An 18,608-nucleotide genomic window follows, 5' to 3' on the forward strand; every position below is an offset into this window, starting at 1 on the left:
TCTTGTCTATTCTGATATTTTTCTTGGTGATGATGTAGCCTGACCTCTTCACCTCTTTAGGATGTTCACACTACCGTGTTACAAGGAACATGATTTTTCTTGTAATTCAAGTGTGTTAGAACTAAAATTATACTTAATCATTTCATATCTTCACCCTGCATCCCCTACACCCAAATCTCAAACTTCCCCTTACGCATGTATTCAGACAACATGAATCCGGAACTCCTGGTGTACCTAGTTTCTGTTTTTGAAATGTCCTTTGTCAGGAAGACTGAGGCACAGTCCGATTCTTTAAGTGTGCACTACCCAATTGCTTATGGACAGGTATTTATTACTTCTTATACTTTGAAATTAAGAGAACACCAGTGTACACCCATAACTAAATAGAAATAATGATCACAAGATAAATTTTGCAAAAAAGTGATGAAATATTTTGAGGATAAGTAGAAACGATTTCTTTAGCTGAGCTTATAACGTCACCGGGGTGATCTAATGGATGGTAAAAAGTCTCAACTGTAAAGCTGTTGAATATACATTGGAAACCACTTCCATTTTTCTGCTATTCTACAATCTTGAGTAATATTGGAAGTGACCTGGCTGCAAAAATATATATATATTGTAATAAGTGTGAATATTTACAGTTCAACTTGTGACATATCTTCCACATAAATTACATCAAACACACAAGAAAATCAAAAGTATTTTGAATGCAGCATGGGTACAGTTTGTGAAACATGAAAATGGCTTGAAAACTATAGTTTATATTTTGAAAATCTACAGTCATGATTTTTGAAACCCATGATCTGTAGAACCAAAGATTAGTAATAAAGTGCTATTGTTAGTATTGAAAGGAATAACTTACACTTGGAAAGGAAAACTCAAATAATTTTAATTTTCCTCTTTATTTGTAATTTAGTAGCTCTAGAATTAGTTTTACAAATTTTTGTTGTTTGTTCAATTATATAATACCCCTTTCATATTCATACAATATTTTTTGACAAATTCTTGGTTTGTTTTGTCCAAAATACATCCAGATTATTTCTATTTTTACTCTGCTTTCCATATGTTAGGAACTTATTCCTTTTTTAATTCCAAAATATACTGATATATCATAAATCTACTTATTAAATGGTGTGTGTCTGTGTGTGTCTGTGTGTGTGTACATGTGTCTATCAAGGCATATGCAATTATTTTAAAATGCAAGTAATGCAGAATATATTATGTACAACCAAAGTAAAAGGCCCTAGAACATGATTGTTTTATTTGATAAAAAGTATAATATATAAGGAAACCACCACATTAGATTTTTTTTATAAAACCATTTTTTTTATTGTGGAAAATATGTATGACATAAAATTTGACATTTTAACTAACACTTTAAGTGTACAATTCAATGGCATTAATTACATTCACAATGTTATGAAATCATCACCACTATTTTAAAAACATTCTTATCACACCATACACAGAATCTGTAGCCATTAAGCAATAATACCCATTCCCCTTCTCTCAGTTCCTGGTAAGCTAATTAACATTCTCTATTAATTTGCCTATTCTAGATATTTCATACCAGGGGGATAATAAAATGTTTGTCCTTTTGTGTTTGGCTTATTCCATTTACTGTAATGTTTCCAAGGTTCATCCATGTTGAAGCAGATATCAGAACTTCTTATGGCTGAATAATATTCCAGGAATATATGTAGCACATTTTGCTTATCAATTCACCTTTTGATGGACACTTGTGTTGTTTCCACCTTTGGGCACTGTGAATAATTCTACAATGAACATTGTTATTCAAGTATATATTTGAGTTTCAGTTTTCAATTCTTTTAACTATATACTCAGGAGTGGAATTGCTGGGTAATAGTGTAATTTTATGTTGAATCTTTTGAAGAACTCCAGACTGTTTTCTACTGGGGCTATACCATTTTACATTCATTCCAGTAATGTGCAAGTGTGCAAGTGTTCCAATTTCTCCACGTTTATAAGTCTCAATATTTTTTAACTGTCATTCTAGTAGGTGTGGATTATCTCATTGTGATATTGATTTGCATTTCCCTAATCACTAATGAGATTGAGCTTTTCCTGTGCTTATCGGCCATTTGCATATCTTCTTTGGAAAAATGTCAACTCAAGTTCTTTGCCCATTTTTTTTTTTATTTGAGAGAAAAACAGAGAGAGAACTGAGGGAGGGGCAAATGGCACAGGGGAGAAAGAATCCTTAAGCAGACTCCCCGCTGAGCACGGAGCCCATTGTGGGACTTGATCTCAGAACCCTGAGATCATGACCTGAGCTGAAATCAAGAGTCAGATGCTTAACTGACTGAGCCACCCCAGGTGCCCCTTCTTTGCCCATTTTTAAACTGGATTGTCTGTTGTCATCAAGTTGAAGGCATTCTTTATATCTTCTGGATATTAAATCCTCAGATATATTATTTGCAATTATTGTCTTCCATTCTGTAGGTCTTTTCACTTTCTTGGTATTATATCCTTTGATGAACAAAAATGTTTAACTTTTATGAAGTCCTGTTATGTATTTTTTCTTTTGCATTTTTGCTTTTAGTGTCATATCTAAGAATTCATTGCCCAGTCCAAGGTCATCAAAATTTATCTCCATGTATTTCTCTAAAAGCTTCATTGTTTTACCTCTTATATTTAGGTGATTGATCCATTTTGAGTAAATTTTATATGTTTTCATGTAAAACTGCAACTTTATTCCTATAGACGTGGAAATCCAGTTGTCCCAGTACCATCTGTAGAAAACTATTTTTTTCCTCATCGAATGGATTTGACAGGCTTGTCAAAAGTCAATTGACCACAGATGTGTTTATTTCTATGCCATTGGTCTATATGTCTTTATGTCAGTACCCACAATGTTTTGTTCACTGTAGCTTTGTAAGTTTTGAAACCAGAGTATGAGTTCTCCAACTTTGGTTTTTTTCAAGATGGTTTGGCTACTCTGGGCTCCTTGCAGTCCCAAATGAATTGTGAGGTTGGCTTTTCCATTTCTGTAAAACAGCCGTTGGAATTTTGATAAGAACTGCATTGAACCTGTAGATCATTTGGGTAGTACTGATATCATAACAATATTAAGTTTTTCAATCCATGACCATGGGATGTCTTTCCATTTACTTGTGTTTCTTTGAATTTCTTTCAACAATGTTTTATAGTTTCCAGTGCACAAATCTCTCACCTCCTTAAATAAATTTAGTCCTAGGTACTTTATTCTTTTGATGCTCTTATAAGTGGAATTGTTTACTTAATTTCCTTCGTAGATTCTTCATTGCCAGTATTAAAAAACAAATAATTTCTGGGTGTTATTTTGTACCCTGCAACTTGGTTGAATTTGTTTATAAGTTCTAGTAGCTTTTCTTACAGATTCTTTGGGATGTCTATATACAAAATCATACCATACGTGAATAAAGATAGTTTACTTCTTCCTTTCGTATTTTGGGTGCTTTTCCTTTTCTTTTCTTGTCTAATTGCTCTTGCTAGAAACCTAGCACAATATTGAAGGGCAGTGGTGGAAATAGGTATTCTTGTCTTATTTTTTATCTTAAAGGAAAGCTTTCAGTTTTTCAAGATGAGTATGACATAGACTATGGATTTTTTAAAACTGGGCTTTATTGTGTTGAGGAATTTCCCTTCTGTTCCTAGTCTCCAGTGTTTTTATCATGAAAGTGTGTTACATTTTTTTCAAATGATTTTTGGTACCATTAAGTTTATCATGTGTCTTGTTTTATTAACCTCTTTCTATTAATGTTGTATATTACATTGATTTTCTTATTTTCCTATTTTTAATAACCTTAGCATCTCTAGGATAAACTCTACACGGTCATGGTGTATAAACCTTTTAATATGTTGTATTCGTTTTGCTGGTATTTTGTTAAGCATTTTTGCATCATTATACACTGTGGATATTGTGTGTAGTTTTATTTTCTTGTGATGACTTTATTTGATATTGGTTTCAGGTAATGCTGGCCCTTCAGAATAAGTTAAGAAGTGTTTCCTCCTCTTCTGTTTTTCATAAGAGTTTGAGAAGAATTGGTGTGAATTCTTTCAGTGTTTGATAGAATTTGCTAGTGAAGTCATCTGGTCCTGGAGTATCTTTGTTGGGAGATTTTGGATTATCGATTTAATTTTTTATTGTTATGGGTCTGTTGAGATTTTCTCTTGAGTGCGGTTAAGTAATTTATATGTTTCTAGGAGCTTGTCACTTTCATCTAGGCTATCTAACTTGTTGATGTACAATTGTTCCTAGTATTCTCCTATAATTCTTTTTGTTTATGTAAGGTCATTTTTATCCATTTTTTTAAAGTGGCTTATTGAAGTCTCCAAGTGGTACTGTAGTACTGTCTATCTTTTCAGTTCTGTCCAGTGTTGTTTCATATATTTTGGGACACTGTTTGCCAGTATATATATGTTACAATTGTTATACTCTCTTGATGATATGATTGGTTTTAGAATGTTTTTCAACGTCACAAATTTGATTGTCCTAATTGTTAACTGAATGAATTTATGTTGAGTTCACTAGATTCACTGTCACAGCTGTTGCACTGGTTTACAACCCAAACTGTCATTGGTTTCTTTCTTACATCATAAAGTAAACCTAGTCTTTAATTTCTGTCCTTCTAAATGAAATCCAGTTTTAAGGCTTAATACTCATCACCCACTTGAGTCTTGTCAACTAACCAATATGCTAGTTTCTTGGTCAATAACATATACCAGCCTCTTGGAGACTGCTCCCACAGCCAGCATTCTCAAATGCCACCTCATCAAATCGCTAGCAAAGATTTTTTCTCTATATAGGTTAGTAAAGTGGATCATAAACAATTTTATTTGCTGTTATGATTTGAATACTGACATAAAAATAAAAGAGACCACAAAAAAACGATAATACTTTCTAAAAAAATGCGTAAGTTATCTATCTGCATAACATTGTGACTACCTGTAAAGGACAACAAAAAGTATTCTAAGTTTATTATTGTAGCATAAGTGCCAGCCAATTGAAATTCATGAAATCTTTTTGAAAGAGTTGCTTTAAGCTATCTTTTTGTTGTTCTGCCTTTATAAGGAAAAGGGACATCAGGGGTGCCTATGAAGATAGGGCATAAGATATTGCATGACCCCTGGGAAGTATGAGATGTGCAAATGTCTAGAAGAAGAAGACAATAAAGTGAGTCCAACTCTCCGACTTAAATTAAGAAAATAAAATCAGTGCATTAAGAGTCATACATTATCGTATTTTAAAATTTTGATATAAAAATTTAATGAATGTGATTGGAAAATTTATTTGAATACAGTTCTGAAAGGAGTGGCTTAGAGAATGTTCACAGGGAACTTCCAGTCCCTAGAAAGACTCTTTCATTTCTAAGGGAAGATTTCAAAATGTCCACCCATCTTTATCAAACTTGTTCAATTGAGTAACCATTTGTTAACATTTAGTTTGTCCTGGGTCTGGTACTATCCATTGGGGATACAGAAATAAATGACACAAATGTTCATATTTAGGTGGTAGATAAATGTGTAGCCATCTTATGTTAGTCTGTTCAAGCTGCTCTAACAAAATACCACAAACTGTGTAGCTTACGCACAGCAGAAATTTATTGGTCAAAGTTCTGAATACAGTTGCATTCAGGTGAATTCCTGATTCCTAGGTGGTGCCTTGTCACTCTGCCCTCACATGGTAGAAGGGGTTAGGGATCTCTCCAGAACCTCTTTTACATGGCACTAATCCGATTCAAGAGGGCTCCACCCTCATGATCTAAGAACTACCCAAAGGCCCACCAATTCCTAATACTATTATCTTGGGTATTAACATTGCGACATATTGATTGGTTGTGGGGCAAAACACAAAGTGTAGGACCATAGCACACATAAGTTTACATAAGAAGTGACATAGTTAGGGATTTAGAACCACAGCTGTGTGGAAGCGGAGTACAAACCAACCCAATGACTACCTGAGCAAGAGAGGAAAAAAAAAAAAAAGCAGCTCATCCCAATGGTGCTACTTAAAATTAGTAAAATTGTTCTCAACAGAAGCTTTGCATGCCAGGAGAGAGTGGCATGATGTATTCAAAGTGCTGAATAGGAAAAGTCTGCAGTCAAGAATACTCCTTCCAGCAAGGCTATCATTTAGAATAGAAGGAGAGAGAAAGAATTTCCCAGATGAACAAAACTAAAGAATTCATGACCACTAAAATGAATAAGATTGAATAATGTCCCCAAATCATAATTCCATTTATGGAACCACAAGACTTTATGATCCTATTTTGAAATACCCTCAGTACTTTGCCACATCAACTCAAACCCCCTTCAGAAAGCCTTGAACTTCATGTCCCCTTGTGTTATTTATTAGAAATGTGTACTTTCCTCTTCAGACTTGAAGGTCTTTTGAGATCAGGTATTATGTCCTAAATTTTGGATCTTCTATGATGCTCAAAATAGTGCTTTGAATATACAAGTCAAGTCCCATATGTTCTCTGTGTAAAAATATTGCAGTGTGTAGCTAGAGAAAACTGAGAAATGGCAAATTTGGAGTCAGCTATGAGAATAGGGAAAAGTATGATGAGATTAGGGTAATACCTAACAAAGAGAAGTTGAAATAAGATACAAAAGGTACCAATAGAACCTGCATTTATTTATTAGATAAGCATATTTACTTTTATTTAACACATATTTGTTAGATTTTTGTGCTTCTTAATCTTTAAAGTGATCAAGACAGAGTAGAGAATCAGTGACCTTTGAATATCTATGCATTTATATCAGATTAATTTAATAAATTCCATAGAAAATTTTGTTCCTGGTCTAAGATGGCCCATTTTTATAGCAGATAGACACAGCAACAGCAAGTTCTGAAACAAGATATAGTATATGCACTATAAGCATAAGAGACACACTGTGAGAAACAAAGAGAATAAATGATTACAAATGATTATATGTTTCTGAGTTTGGTATCCCAAAGTATGGTGTGATTAACACTGAGAATGATGGAAAAGATAAGTGGTATAAAGTCTCTTTCCCACTTTCTTGACATGCATGATACTGTGATTTATAATAAGAAAAATATATTTGTTCTTTGTCTTAATTCTGGCACACAGCTCCTAAAATTTTTGGGATTTCCTAAGTGATGAGAGTGATCAAGGTTTTGTTAATGAGGTGACTTTTGTCCCATAGCTAAGGAAGGAGGCTGATTACCAGGAGAACAAACCATGTGATTAGAGGGTTGGAATTTTCAATTTCACCCACCCACCGTGCCACTTGCCCCCCAACATCCGAGCAATGTAAAGGGGCTGGAGATTTAATCAATTGCCAGTGATCAATGATTTAATCAATCATGCCCCTGTAATAAAGCCTTCATAAAAACCCAAAAGGATTGGGTTCAGGGAGTTTCCAGGTTGATGAACACATGAAGATTTGGGGAGAGTGGTATGCTGAAAAAGGCATGGAAACTGTCCTTTCCCCATGTCTTGCCCTATGCATCTCTTCCATCCAGCTGTTCTTGAGTTACATCCTTTTATAGAAAACAGTAGTCGAATGAATAAAATGTTTTCCTTAGTTCTGTGAGCTCCTCTGGCAGATTAATCAAACCCAAGAGGGGTTCATGGGAACCTCTGATCTACAGCAGGTTGGTCAGAAGTACAGATAAGAACCTGGGCTTGTGATTGGTATCCTGAGTTTGGGGGAATTATTGGAACCTCCAATTTGTAGCCAGGAGGCCAGAAGCACAGGTGACATTCTGGGATTGTGACTGGTGTCTATAGGGAGAAGCAGTCGTAACAGGACTTAACCTTTAACCTGGGAAATCTGATGGCATCTTCAGGTAGATAGGATCAAGGTTGAGTAGAGTTGTAGAAACACTCAGTAGGTGTCCAGAGAATTGCTTTTTGGTTTGGGAAACTTCCCCCCATTGGAATTGGTAACTAGAAGCTATTTTAACATGTAAAATTTTGATTGGTAATAACAGCAATAAAATTTGGAGTTTTGAGACTGGGGATATGTATATAACAATATATGAAACAAAACAAAATTTAAACCACCATTCTGGGGTGCTTAACTACCCTTCTCTTGCTCTTCTCTAGGAGAAAAAACTATTTTTTCTCCAAAAGCCACTGCAGTCTTTACACAATATTTCTGTTATCCTCTCTATGATTAATTTATTCAAATTACTTCCTAGATTCTCCTTTCAAAAATTGCTTACTGCTCCCTTCTCTATGGTGGCTACCCTGATGGAACTAAAGGGGTAGAGTCAAGTGAATTAAACCATACATCCTTGGCAGTTGTGAATAGCTAAAATTGGCTGTATATGTTTTCTATATATTTCAATGTTTTGTAGGTTTTTTCATCATGTTTTTTACTTATTGTTTTTGTTAGTACTAATTTGTGTTTTTCTTCAATAAATTAGGAAATAAATAAATTGCCATTGTAAAAGGTAAATAAATCTAAGCTCATTTTACTTTAAATGCCTCAAAAATAGGAATTTTTGCCAATAATTTTATACTGGTCTCCTTTCAGTGCTCCACTGTTTTTTTTTTCCCTATTAACTCACTGAGAAATGCTTTAATAAATAGCAGTCAAGAACTAGAATGATAATTTTATTTTTATTTTTAAAATACAATTTCCAATAATAGGGGAAATTAAAATTTGCAATGATTCTTATTTGGAAGCAAATACGCTATCATTTATATCTCTGATACTGTGATCCAAAAACCAGTTTACTTATTTACATGTTAAATTAAATCCATAATAACTAGATACCAACACTCTAATGTGGCTTCGGGCAAATTATTTGAAACAAGACAATTTGATCATCCTAAATTCAAGTTCTATGGTCCAATTGCCCTATTACTTTCCCTACTCTCTTTTATTCAAGAATGAATAACACAGTGTAGACAAAGCCTTTTTTTCAAAAGAGAATTTTCAACATTTTTTTAAATGACACTGATCTCTACAACATTTCTCAAACTTTAGTGGACATCAGAATTATCTCAGAAATAAATCTATTTTGGGTTTTCACTCCTGCTTTAGGAAATCTGTGGGGTGGGGGGCAGAGTATATCAATAGTTTGCATCTTCCACCCATTACTTAAATCACAGTTTACTCTTTCATGTGAAATTATTGAAAAATTGGTACAATTTTTAATTATATAAAGGTAATATTCTAATACACTAAGCAACCACCAAATGCCAAAAAAAAATTATTTTATCTCTAAAGATGCTTATTGCAATACCTCCACCATTATTTTGAGCATTAGCTCACAAGAGAGGAATATGGAGGTAGGTAGCATTAAAATTTTCCAAAGGAAAAAATATCAAGTTAGTCACTATTATTACATTCCCTAGAATTTCAAATTTCCTCAGATCTCAAAATGTGGCCAAAATGGTGATTAACATATGTCTTTGACAAAGGGAAGAGAACAAATCAACATTAGTTATTCAGAAAATACTTCAATGACAGTAATGACATTTACTTCATTAAAATGGTCAAACTACTCTCCGTTTCTTTTAAATCAGTGAAGATATATGATGTCTCTACGTGAATAGTAATTCTATTTATTATGTAGCATTTAATGCTCTGTATTTTTACAACCATAAAAGCTGCCTCGAATACTTGTGTTTGAAAAGAAACATCTAGATGTTAAATCAATCGACTCTTTAATGCATCAAGTACATTGTATTTATATATTTAATTAGCATCCAGGGAAATCTACACAGGAGAGTTCTTTCCAGACAGTCTTTGAAATTAGAGGCAAGATAAAATACCAGTTGCTTTAGGTAAGTAAATAAGATAAATTTTTCTCTTTCCCCAGAGTTCTGGATATTTAAATTCTGAGTAATACCTTATTTCTACCATCACTTTTTTTTTTTCATCTTTTTGACTTATATTCTTCTTCTGTTGTATGGTGTAGATTTTAATGTGATATTCAACAGTTCAAATTTTTAACCTAAGGTCTATGAAAATATCTTTAGATTATAATATTTACTCTGTGAGTCGTAATTTACATATCAAACTATATTCTTACATTTTTACCTCAAAATATTTGACAATTATTTAATCACATGATTATTTGTTTCTTACCTTAGTTGGCTACATGATTCTTTGTGTGGACTATAACTCTATTGCTGTTACAGTCCTTAAAATTAATTATTTTACTACTGGTAATAATAACTCAATTTAACAATAACAGAAAAGGTATGCATAAGAGAAAGATTAAATGTACTAATTATAGTAGATGAAAAAAATGCCATTTACAAAGATATGCACAGGTCATGTAGAAATAGTAAATGAAAATAGAATTTATTTATTGAATTTGAAGAGAAGCCCTAAGCAGGGAAAATAGGTGGGGAATTGGATCTACGAAGTTAAGTACAGTATATAAACATAGAGACCAAGGCAGTGAATATGGACAGCAAGAGGAGGTATATTAAAGAAAATAATAGAACACTGGATCTGTAGGATGGATTTGCTGACTTTATCAGGGCAGGTGTAGAGTAGAAAATTGTCAAAAGTTCTTAATGGGGAAATTAGTGAATAAGGAAAAGAACATGATAATGAATTTATGAGAGGTTCTTCTAGACCCAAGGCATATTCAATAAATGAGACACATAACACTTAAGTTTTGATAGGATAGTCAATATTTCTCTTTTAATTTTTTGTTTTGTTTTGTTTTTTCTTCAATTCCTGCTAGTCAACATACAAAGCTGCATTAGCTTCAGGTGAACAACACAGTGCCTAGCATCTCCATACATCACCCCGCAGTCGTCCCAAGTGCACTCTTAATCCCTACCACCCATTCAATCCATCCCCACATCCCCTCCCCTCTGGCAACCATCAATTTGTTCTCTATAATTAAGAGTCTGTTCTCGATTTTTCTCTCTCTCATTTTTTTCTCTTTGCTTATTTGTTTTGCTTCTTAAATTCCACATATGAGTGAGAACATATAGTATTTGTCTTTCTCTGACTTACTTTGCTTAGCATTATACTCTCTAGCTCCATCCATTTTGTTGCAAACAGCAAGATTTCATTCCTTTCTATGGCTGAATAATATTCCATTATATATATATATATACCACATCTTTATCCATTCACCAATCGAAGGATAGTCAGGCTGCTTCCATATCTTAGCAATTGTAAATAATACTGCTGTAAACATAAGGGTGCTTGTATCCCTTTGAATTAATGTTCTCGCATTCTTTGGGCAAATACCCAGTAGTGCAATTGCTGTATCATAAGCTAGTTCCATTTTCAACTTTTCGAGGAACTGCCATACTGTTTCCTGCAGTGGCTACACTAGTTTGCATTCCCACCAACAGTGGATGAGTATCTAGGATAGTCAATTTTGAATTGTCTAGAGACTAAACCAGGTATGAAAGAACATAAAGAAATAGGTTTAATTTCCAAAGAGGAGCAACATAATAGTATAGGATACCTTGATGTGGAGACAATAAGAAGAGGGCATGCTAAAGTTGAAATAGCAATGACCTTTACATGTGCCTCTGTGTCTTCTAGAGTTTTTTCTCATGCTTTGTCAGACAATAGATTTTTTCTACTTGTAAATTTTGGTTAATCTTACCCACATTTCCTTTCTTAAACTGCCAAAGCCTGGTACCCTAGAATGAGGAAGATTAAAGTCAGGCTGAATCAAATGCCCTAATTTAGAAACCCCAGTGTAGTATCATCAGGCTCTAGTCAAAACTAATTATATTTGTCTATTGGTTTTTTGATTGATTTTTCCAGAGTATTAAAAATAATCACTTACATAGTGAGAATATAACTCAAGACTTCTGACTCTCGAATGCAACCACTAGAGCACATGCTGATGACCTATTTATGGCACCATAGAAATAATTTATAAAGTTTTAAAAACCATAGTCTAGTATTTGGGGTTTAGAGCCAGGAGACACATATATTAGAGAGGTAGCTGTTTCATCCAACAAATACAAATTGATTTTAGTTGTAAGTGTAGTCTAATTCACTTAGCTTAAATTATTTAAGCATCACATAAATGTATTCAGTACTAAATTACAGTTGAAACCTTTGTCTTCAAGAACAGGATGCTTCGTTGTAGAAGAGATGGAAACCTGGGTTCACTACGAAAAGTTGACACAGCATTCTTTTTCCTCGTTTGGTTGTAAAATTTTAGTTGGCATAAGGAAGCTGACATATTTTAGAGGACAGGTATTTAAGGGGTTCTGCAACCCCTAACGTAATTCTTTACTATTTTATTTGCTTCGTGTGGTACAATAATATATTTATAGACTTACGGACATAGTGTGTTGAGCTTTACTCTTATTGGTACTCACACGTCTTGATAGGAATGTTGAGCAAGCAAGTGTATTTTAAATGTCGTTTCATTACCTTTGGATAGTCCCTCAAATGTGACTAGGTGGCACATCTGTAAGGTTCTTGCCAATACTCTATGGCAGCTCAAAAAATTCTTTATGTGAGGATAGACCGGCCACAGTCTATTTAAAGTATGCAGTTGGAACTGCACAGGTTGAGGCTGTGTTTTTGAGATTGAGGCTATTTGAACTGAATTAGCTACAGACAGAATGCATGGAGTGAGGAGACCTGCGTATACGGGACTCTTTCTGGACCCTCTTAGAGAATGTTTCCCAGATTGAATAAACTTCAAATAAAAATCCAAACCAAAAATCACACCATAAAAGTATCTGAAAGTGTTTGAAAGTTCGAAGTTGCTAACTTAAAATCTAAGAGGAAAGGAAAATCTTAATTTAGTAATTATTTTACTCTTTAAAAAAAAAAAGCATTTATTTTCTCCCATTTGGAGGGCTTGTGACCACTACATTTTCAAAAGAGGACAGATAATTTACATAAATGTGAGTAATAATCCATATAAATGTGTGCATGACACAAAGTAGAAAGTCAACAAATATTTTTTGAATAAATAAATAAAATTAATATGAAGAAAATATATTTTTCACACATTTCTAAAGTAAGCCATCAAAGTCATATGGGAATAATATAATTTGTTTGCAGTTTTGTTTGTTTTCTTTTACCATAAAAATACATTTTCTCCCTAAATATTAACTTACCTTAATTGGGTGTTTACCTAAAGACCAATTTTTTAAAAATCGACTATTGGATGCTTTTTATAACAAACATGACATAGTGGGATAATCTGATTTTATTTAAGGAATTCGATCAGATTCTTGGTAGGATTTGGTAGTTAATCTATGCAATGAAAATCTTCATCATTGTATTTATAAATATAGACCCATACACTGGGTTGTAATTTCACATAATTATGCTGAAATCAGGTGTAGATAGAATGTACCAAGTCTTTTCGAAGCACCAGCATCCTTTTTTCCTGCAGTTGGATTCTTATATTAAAACTATTCTAGGGGCGCCTGGGTGGCGCAGTCGTTGGGCGTCTGCCTTCGGCTCAGGGCGTGATCCTGGCGTTCTGGCATCGAGCCCCACATCAGGCTCCTCCGCTATGAGCCTGCTTCTTCCTCTCCCACTCCCCCTGCTTGTGTTCCCTCTCTCGCTGGCTATCTCTATCTCTGTCAAATAAATAAATAAAATCTTTAAAAAAAAAAACTATTCTAAATCAGTAAAACAGAATTACTCTGAAAAATAAAAAGTAGCCTATAACAGGGAAAGGAAGATATCCAAAGGTGAACATTATATTATCCAAACAAGACAGTGTTAATATTTCTGGATGAAAGAGGCATCCTACCATACTGTGTCTCTTTGGGGCCTTTGCTAACCTGTTGCCCCTGAGAGCCATTTTTACCCTTCAGAACTTCCAGGGTGGTGGCCTAAGCACCAGCCTAGTCCCCTCCCCACCACTAGAAAGAAGTCCATGGTAGCCCGGATAGCTCCAAACCAAGTCCTCTCTTTAGCTTTATTCCCTCCTTTCCTGGAGCTATAAAAAGCAGAGAACAATTTTTTATCACCTTCATAAACTTATATCTATAATATATATGTATATGTGTTAATAATAGTATATATCAACAAAGCATATTCTTCCTTTTATTGTACACAATGTAACACCCTGTTCACTTCACTTCATAGATCAGGGAATCACACATATTTCTGTTTTTTCTTTACTCTTTAAAAATATGATATAAAATAATGCAGAATCAGTTTTTAAAAAAATAAATAGATCATAATTAATCACACTATACCCTTACCTATTGTATTAAGGTGTTTTGTTTGTGTGTGTGTGTGTGTGTGTGTGTGTGTGTATAGTATAAACAGAAATGTGAGAAATTCCTACAAGTACTTCTAGCAGTCAGTGATTATTGCCATTTTGAAGATTCTTGATGCATATGACAAAATGGTATTGAGAAGAGTTGGATTAAGTTACAAGTCCCCCAATAGTGCCTGGAATCACGTTTCTTACTAAACCCTCATTAAAATGGGGAATTAGCATTAAAGAAAAGAAAGTCTTTGATGGAATTCTAACCTTGAAAAAATATTGTAGTTACGTGGGTAAATCCTCAAGTAATAATCAATTTGGTCATTTTTACATGTTTATTAGTCTATATACATTCCCACAGTTTTATTGGGACAGTATTTTTTTTTGCATTGATTTTAGGAACTTTAAACGTAATATCAATAACTTATTGTCATGTATATTGTCCAATTTCTTGAGCTTGTCATTTGCCTTATACTTTCATATGATGATTTGTAAGTATTGAAGTTTCAATTTAAAGGTAGTTAAAGATATTAATTAATTTCTGGGTAGTTCGTTCTTTTTATGCTTAGAAAGTTCCTCACTATCTTGATAATAAATATTCATCAATATTTCCTTAAAATTGCTGTATTATTTAGAAATTTACTTTTCCTTTTAACTCTGCCTGAAATACATATTTGTCATATGGGATATGCTAGATGAGTGTATTTTTGATTTTTCAAATTTTAAATTTTCTCATTTGCACCATTTGTTAATTCCTCTATTCTTTAGTGCTTTTTTTCCCATTACGTTTCAGAAGCCAAAAGCTGTATGGTCCCACTGACATACACACACAGTCTGTTTCTACACATTCGATTCTGTTGTATCAACTTGACTGTCGTGCCAATTTTCCTATTTTGGGGCACATTATTTAACTTTATACGACATGTTTAAATGCAAATTTTTCTAGAACCCTTTTTATTTTATGCATTTATTCGCCAAAAGTGTCTTGTATTTTTCTTAATGAATCAATAAAAAAAATAAAGGAGAAATAACATTTTTATACATTTGAGCCTTCCAAACCAGGTATATAATGTGATTTCTTCAAGTCCTCTTTTTTCTTTGAGTTAAGATTTATAATTTGTGTCCTGTGATTTTGTACATTTCTTAATGAATTTAAGAGTAACCTTCAAAAGTGAAAAAAGATATTATTTTTATTATTTTTTCTGAATTATCTGGTACTTGAATTGCAAGGTAATTTCTGCAAGTGCCCCTTCCAGTTGCATGGCACTGAATAGTGGAGCAATGTCATAGATCTTTTCAGATATCTCAGGAATCCAGCATATTTGTAAACACATCTCATCATTCATTACTTGGGTGACCTTGAGCAAGATATATAAGCTCTTTTTACCTCTGTTTTCTTACCTATCACATAGAGTTATCCGGAGAAAAATTTCTTTAGGTTTCTTGTAAAATATAAGTAAGTTAGTAACACTAGAATACTTAGAACAGTGCTAAACAATTGGAAGTGCTCAATTATAAATCTCAATTTCCTTTAGGTGCTCAAGTGTAAGATGCTAGCTATTATCTTTAGCATTATATCTTACTACTAAAATATAATGAGAATATTGATATGATTGGTAAGTTAGTATGATGAAGAAAAGGAACTGTAATACAGTCAATGTGTTTAGTCAAATTAATGAACTGAGTCATCTAGACATCAAATACAATGAGCCATCCAGAAGTGTATCACTCCTGTCAAAACAAGCAAGAGCATCATTTGATTCTGGAAACAGGGTCTATGACAGCTGAAGGAGCACAAACTCTAGCGACAATTATTTTAGTACAGTTAAAAAGTTTGTTCATCAGTATGGTAATGACTTTCTGACTATTACATTCTATGCTATTATTTAATGCAGATTACATGAGTTCTTGGTAACACAGCAATTTAGTAAGACCAATGTTTTAATTTATCTTCATAGATCTTATTTTATTGAAAAAATAACATTTTGAATAGTAACACAAACAACAAAACTTTGAAGTAAATGAACTGGTATTTATTATTTTATTCATAACAAATTAATAATAAAAATATTCATTTCTAATTCTGGAAAAATAGTGGACTAAGAAAATTTATAAATTTTCAGCCTAAAAGACCTAGACTTGCTGAACTAAATAGCAATAAAATAAAAAGTCAGTAAAAATAAATGTCCACCTATATTTCTATATCTCATTGACTTAACATTGTAAACTCAATATAAGAGGAAAAATCTTTTTTTCAGGAAAAAAAATTGTGAATTGTACATCCATAAAAAAAGTGAATCCAGATGAGTAAGAGAAATGGTTGACACAATATTGCACAAATAAATTGCTAAGTTTATGAGTAAATCTGAGCAAACACAAACTGCGGAAAACAGTAATGATAATAATTACCTATTTGGGAGTAAATAAAATAATAAATAAGATAGGTTTGGGTTGATTAAAATTAAAGCATTCAAACTCTACATTATTCAGAAGGAGGCTAGAAGAGACAGTGATTAAATCATGAAATTTCCAAGGTCAAAAATAATTGTGAAAGTGTAAACATATTGTTACAAATATAAATACACACTTTAATTGCCAACACAGGAGAGGAAATAATAAAAAATGAAGCAAACGTAATTAATAAAATAGCAGGCAGGTAAGTATATATGGTAATACATGCTACTTATATATTCATAATATATAGTAGTATATATTATTATATTTAGAAATAAAGGATAGAATAGAGAATAAAAATATCAGATGCATAAAATTATATATATATGTGAATTTGTGTGTGTGTATACAAACCAGTATACATTTATATGTGTGTGCAAATTGGTGACAAAGAAAATTACTTAGATTATTTCTGTGATTTCACAGAAAGATAAAACTGTAATGAAACTATATATTCCTCAGATAAAATGTTGACATCATAAAGCAAACATTTCAATATGACATATGGAAATCAAAACTCAGATCTGAAGATTTTAATAGAAACTATCTATGGGGCACCTGGGTGGTTCAGTCAGTTAAGCATCCAACTCTTGATCTCAGCTCTGGTCTTGATCTCAGGGCTGGGATTTCAAGCCCTGCATTGACTCCACGCTGGGCATGGAGCTTACTTAAAAATAAACAAACAAATAATAGAAATTATCTACAACAGATAGATAAAATTGAAAAAGTTGAGCAATGATACAAAATATTTTTTAAAGATTTATTTATTTATTTTTTAGAGAGAGAGAGCAGGGGGAGGGGCAGAGCTGACTCCCCACTGAGCACAGAGCCAGATATGGGGCACAATCTCATGTCCCTGAGATATTGACTTGAGCCAATATCAAGAGTCAGATGCTTAACTAATTGAGCCACCCAAGTGCCCACATACAAAATATTTTAATGCAATTAACAAATCTGATCTAAAGAACATATATAGAATTTTGGTTTAAAAAATTAAGTAAACACTTTTCTTTAACCATGCATGAAATATTTATAAACACTGACTGTGTATTGAGCTGCAAAAGAAATCTCAGCACAGACTAAATGACTGAGTTTACACCAAATAGGATCCCTTTCTCAATGGATTATTAGAAGTCAATAATGAAAAGATAGGATGTAATGTCTTACTTTCAGGAATTTAAAAATGTACCACAAAGCAATTTATTGACAAAAAAATTTCATGTGAGAAACTAGACACATATATACATGAACATAGCATTACACTAGCTCTAGGAGGTAACTAAAATGGCATTTGGAAGGTAATTTATATATAGACTTATATATTAGAAAGGGAGAAAGATTGAATATTAATGTGTAGCAACTCAAAAAGCTGCAAAAGAATAAGATGATAAATTGATAGGTATCGTGGAAAATTAATATATCTGATTGTTGAACTTAGAGTAAAAATAAAAGAAAATACAAGTGACAAGGAAACCAAAACTGTTTCTTCATAAGTGGAATTAAATAGAAAAATCTCATCTGGGATGATTAAAAAAGATAAAGGAAGTTACATATGGTATATAGAATATTAGAAATTTAAAATATGAAGTAACATTATAAACCAGTTGTATGATATTAAGTTATATGTTATATGTTAGTTACATAATAATATATGTTATTTATATCTCACTTAAAGAAAAAAAAGACAATTAAAATCTGAAAGGAAAGACAACTGTTACAAAAAGATGCAATTATCTAAACTGATTTGATAAGAAAAGAAAAACAAAACAGACCAATAAGTATTCACACACATAAACTGCACATGATTTTTTAAGAGAATTCTACCAAACTTCAAAAACAGATAATTCATGCAACACAAATTGTTCTAAATGATAGGACAAGCAGGAATTCATTCACTCATTTTATGTTAAGAAAAATATTAGTAACAAAGACAAGGAGAATAAAACTGTACAAGAAGAAAACTATAGGCCAATTTCCACTATGAATA

This window comes from Ailuropoda melanoleuca, chromosome 20, assembly GCF_002007445.2.
Source record: "Ailuropoda melanoleuca isolate Jingjing chromosome 20, ASM200744v2, whole genome shotgun sequence".
NCBI lineage: Eukaryota > Metazoa > Chordata > Mammalia > Carnivora > Ursidae > Ailuropoda > Ailuropoda melanoleuca.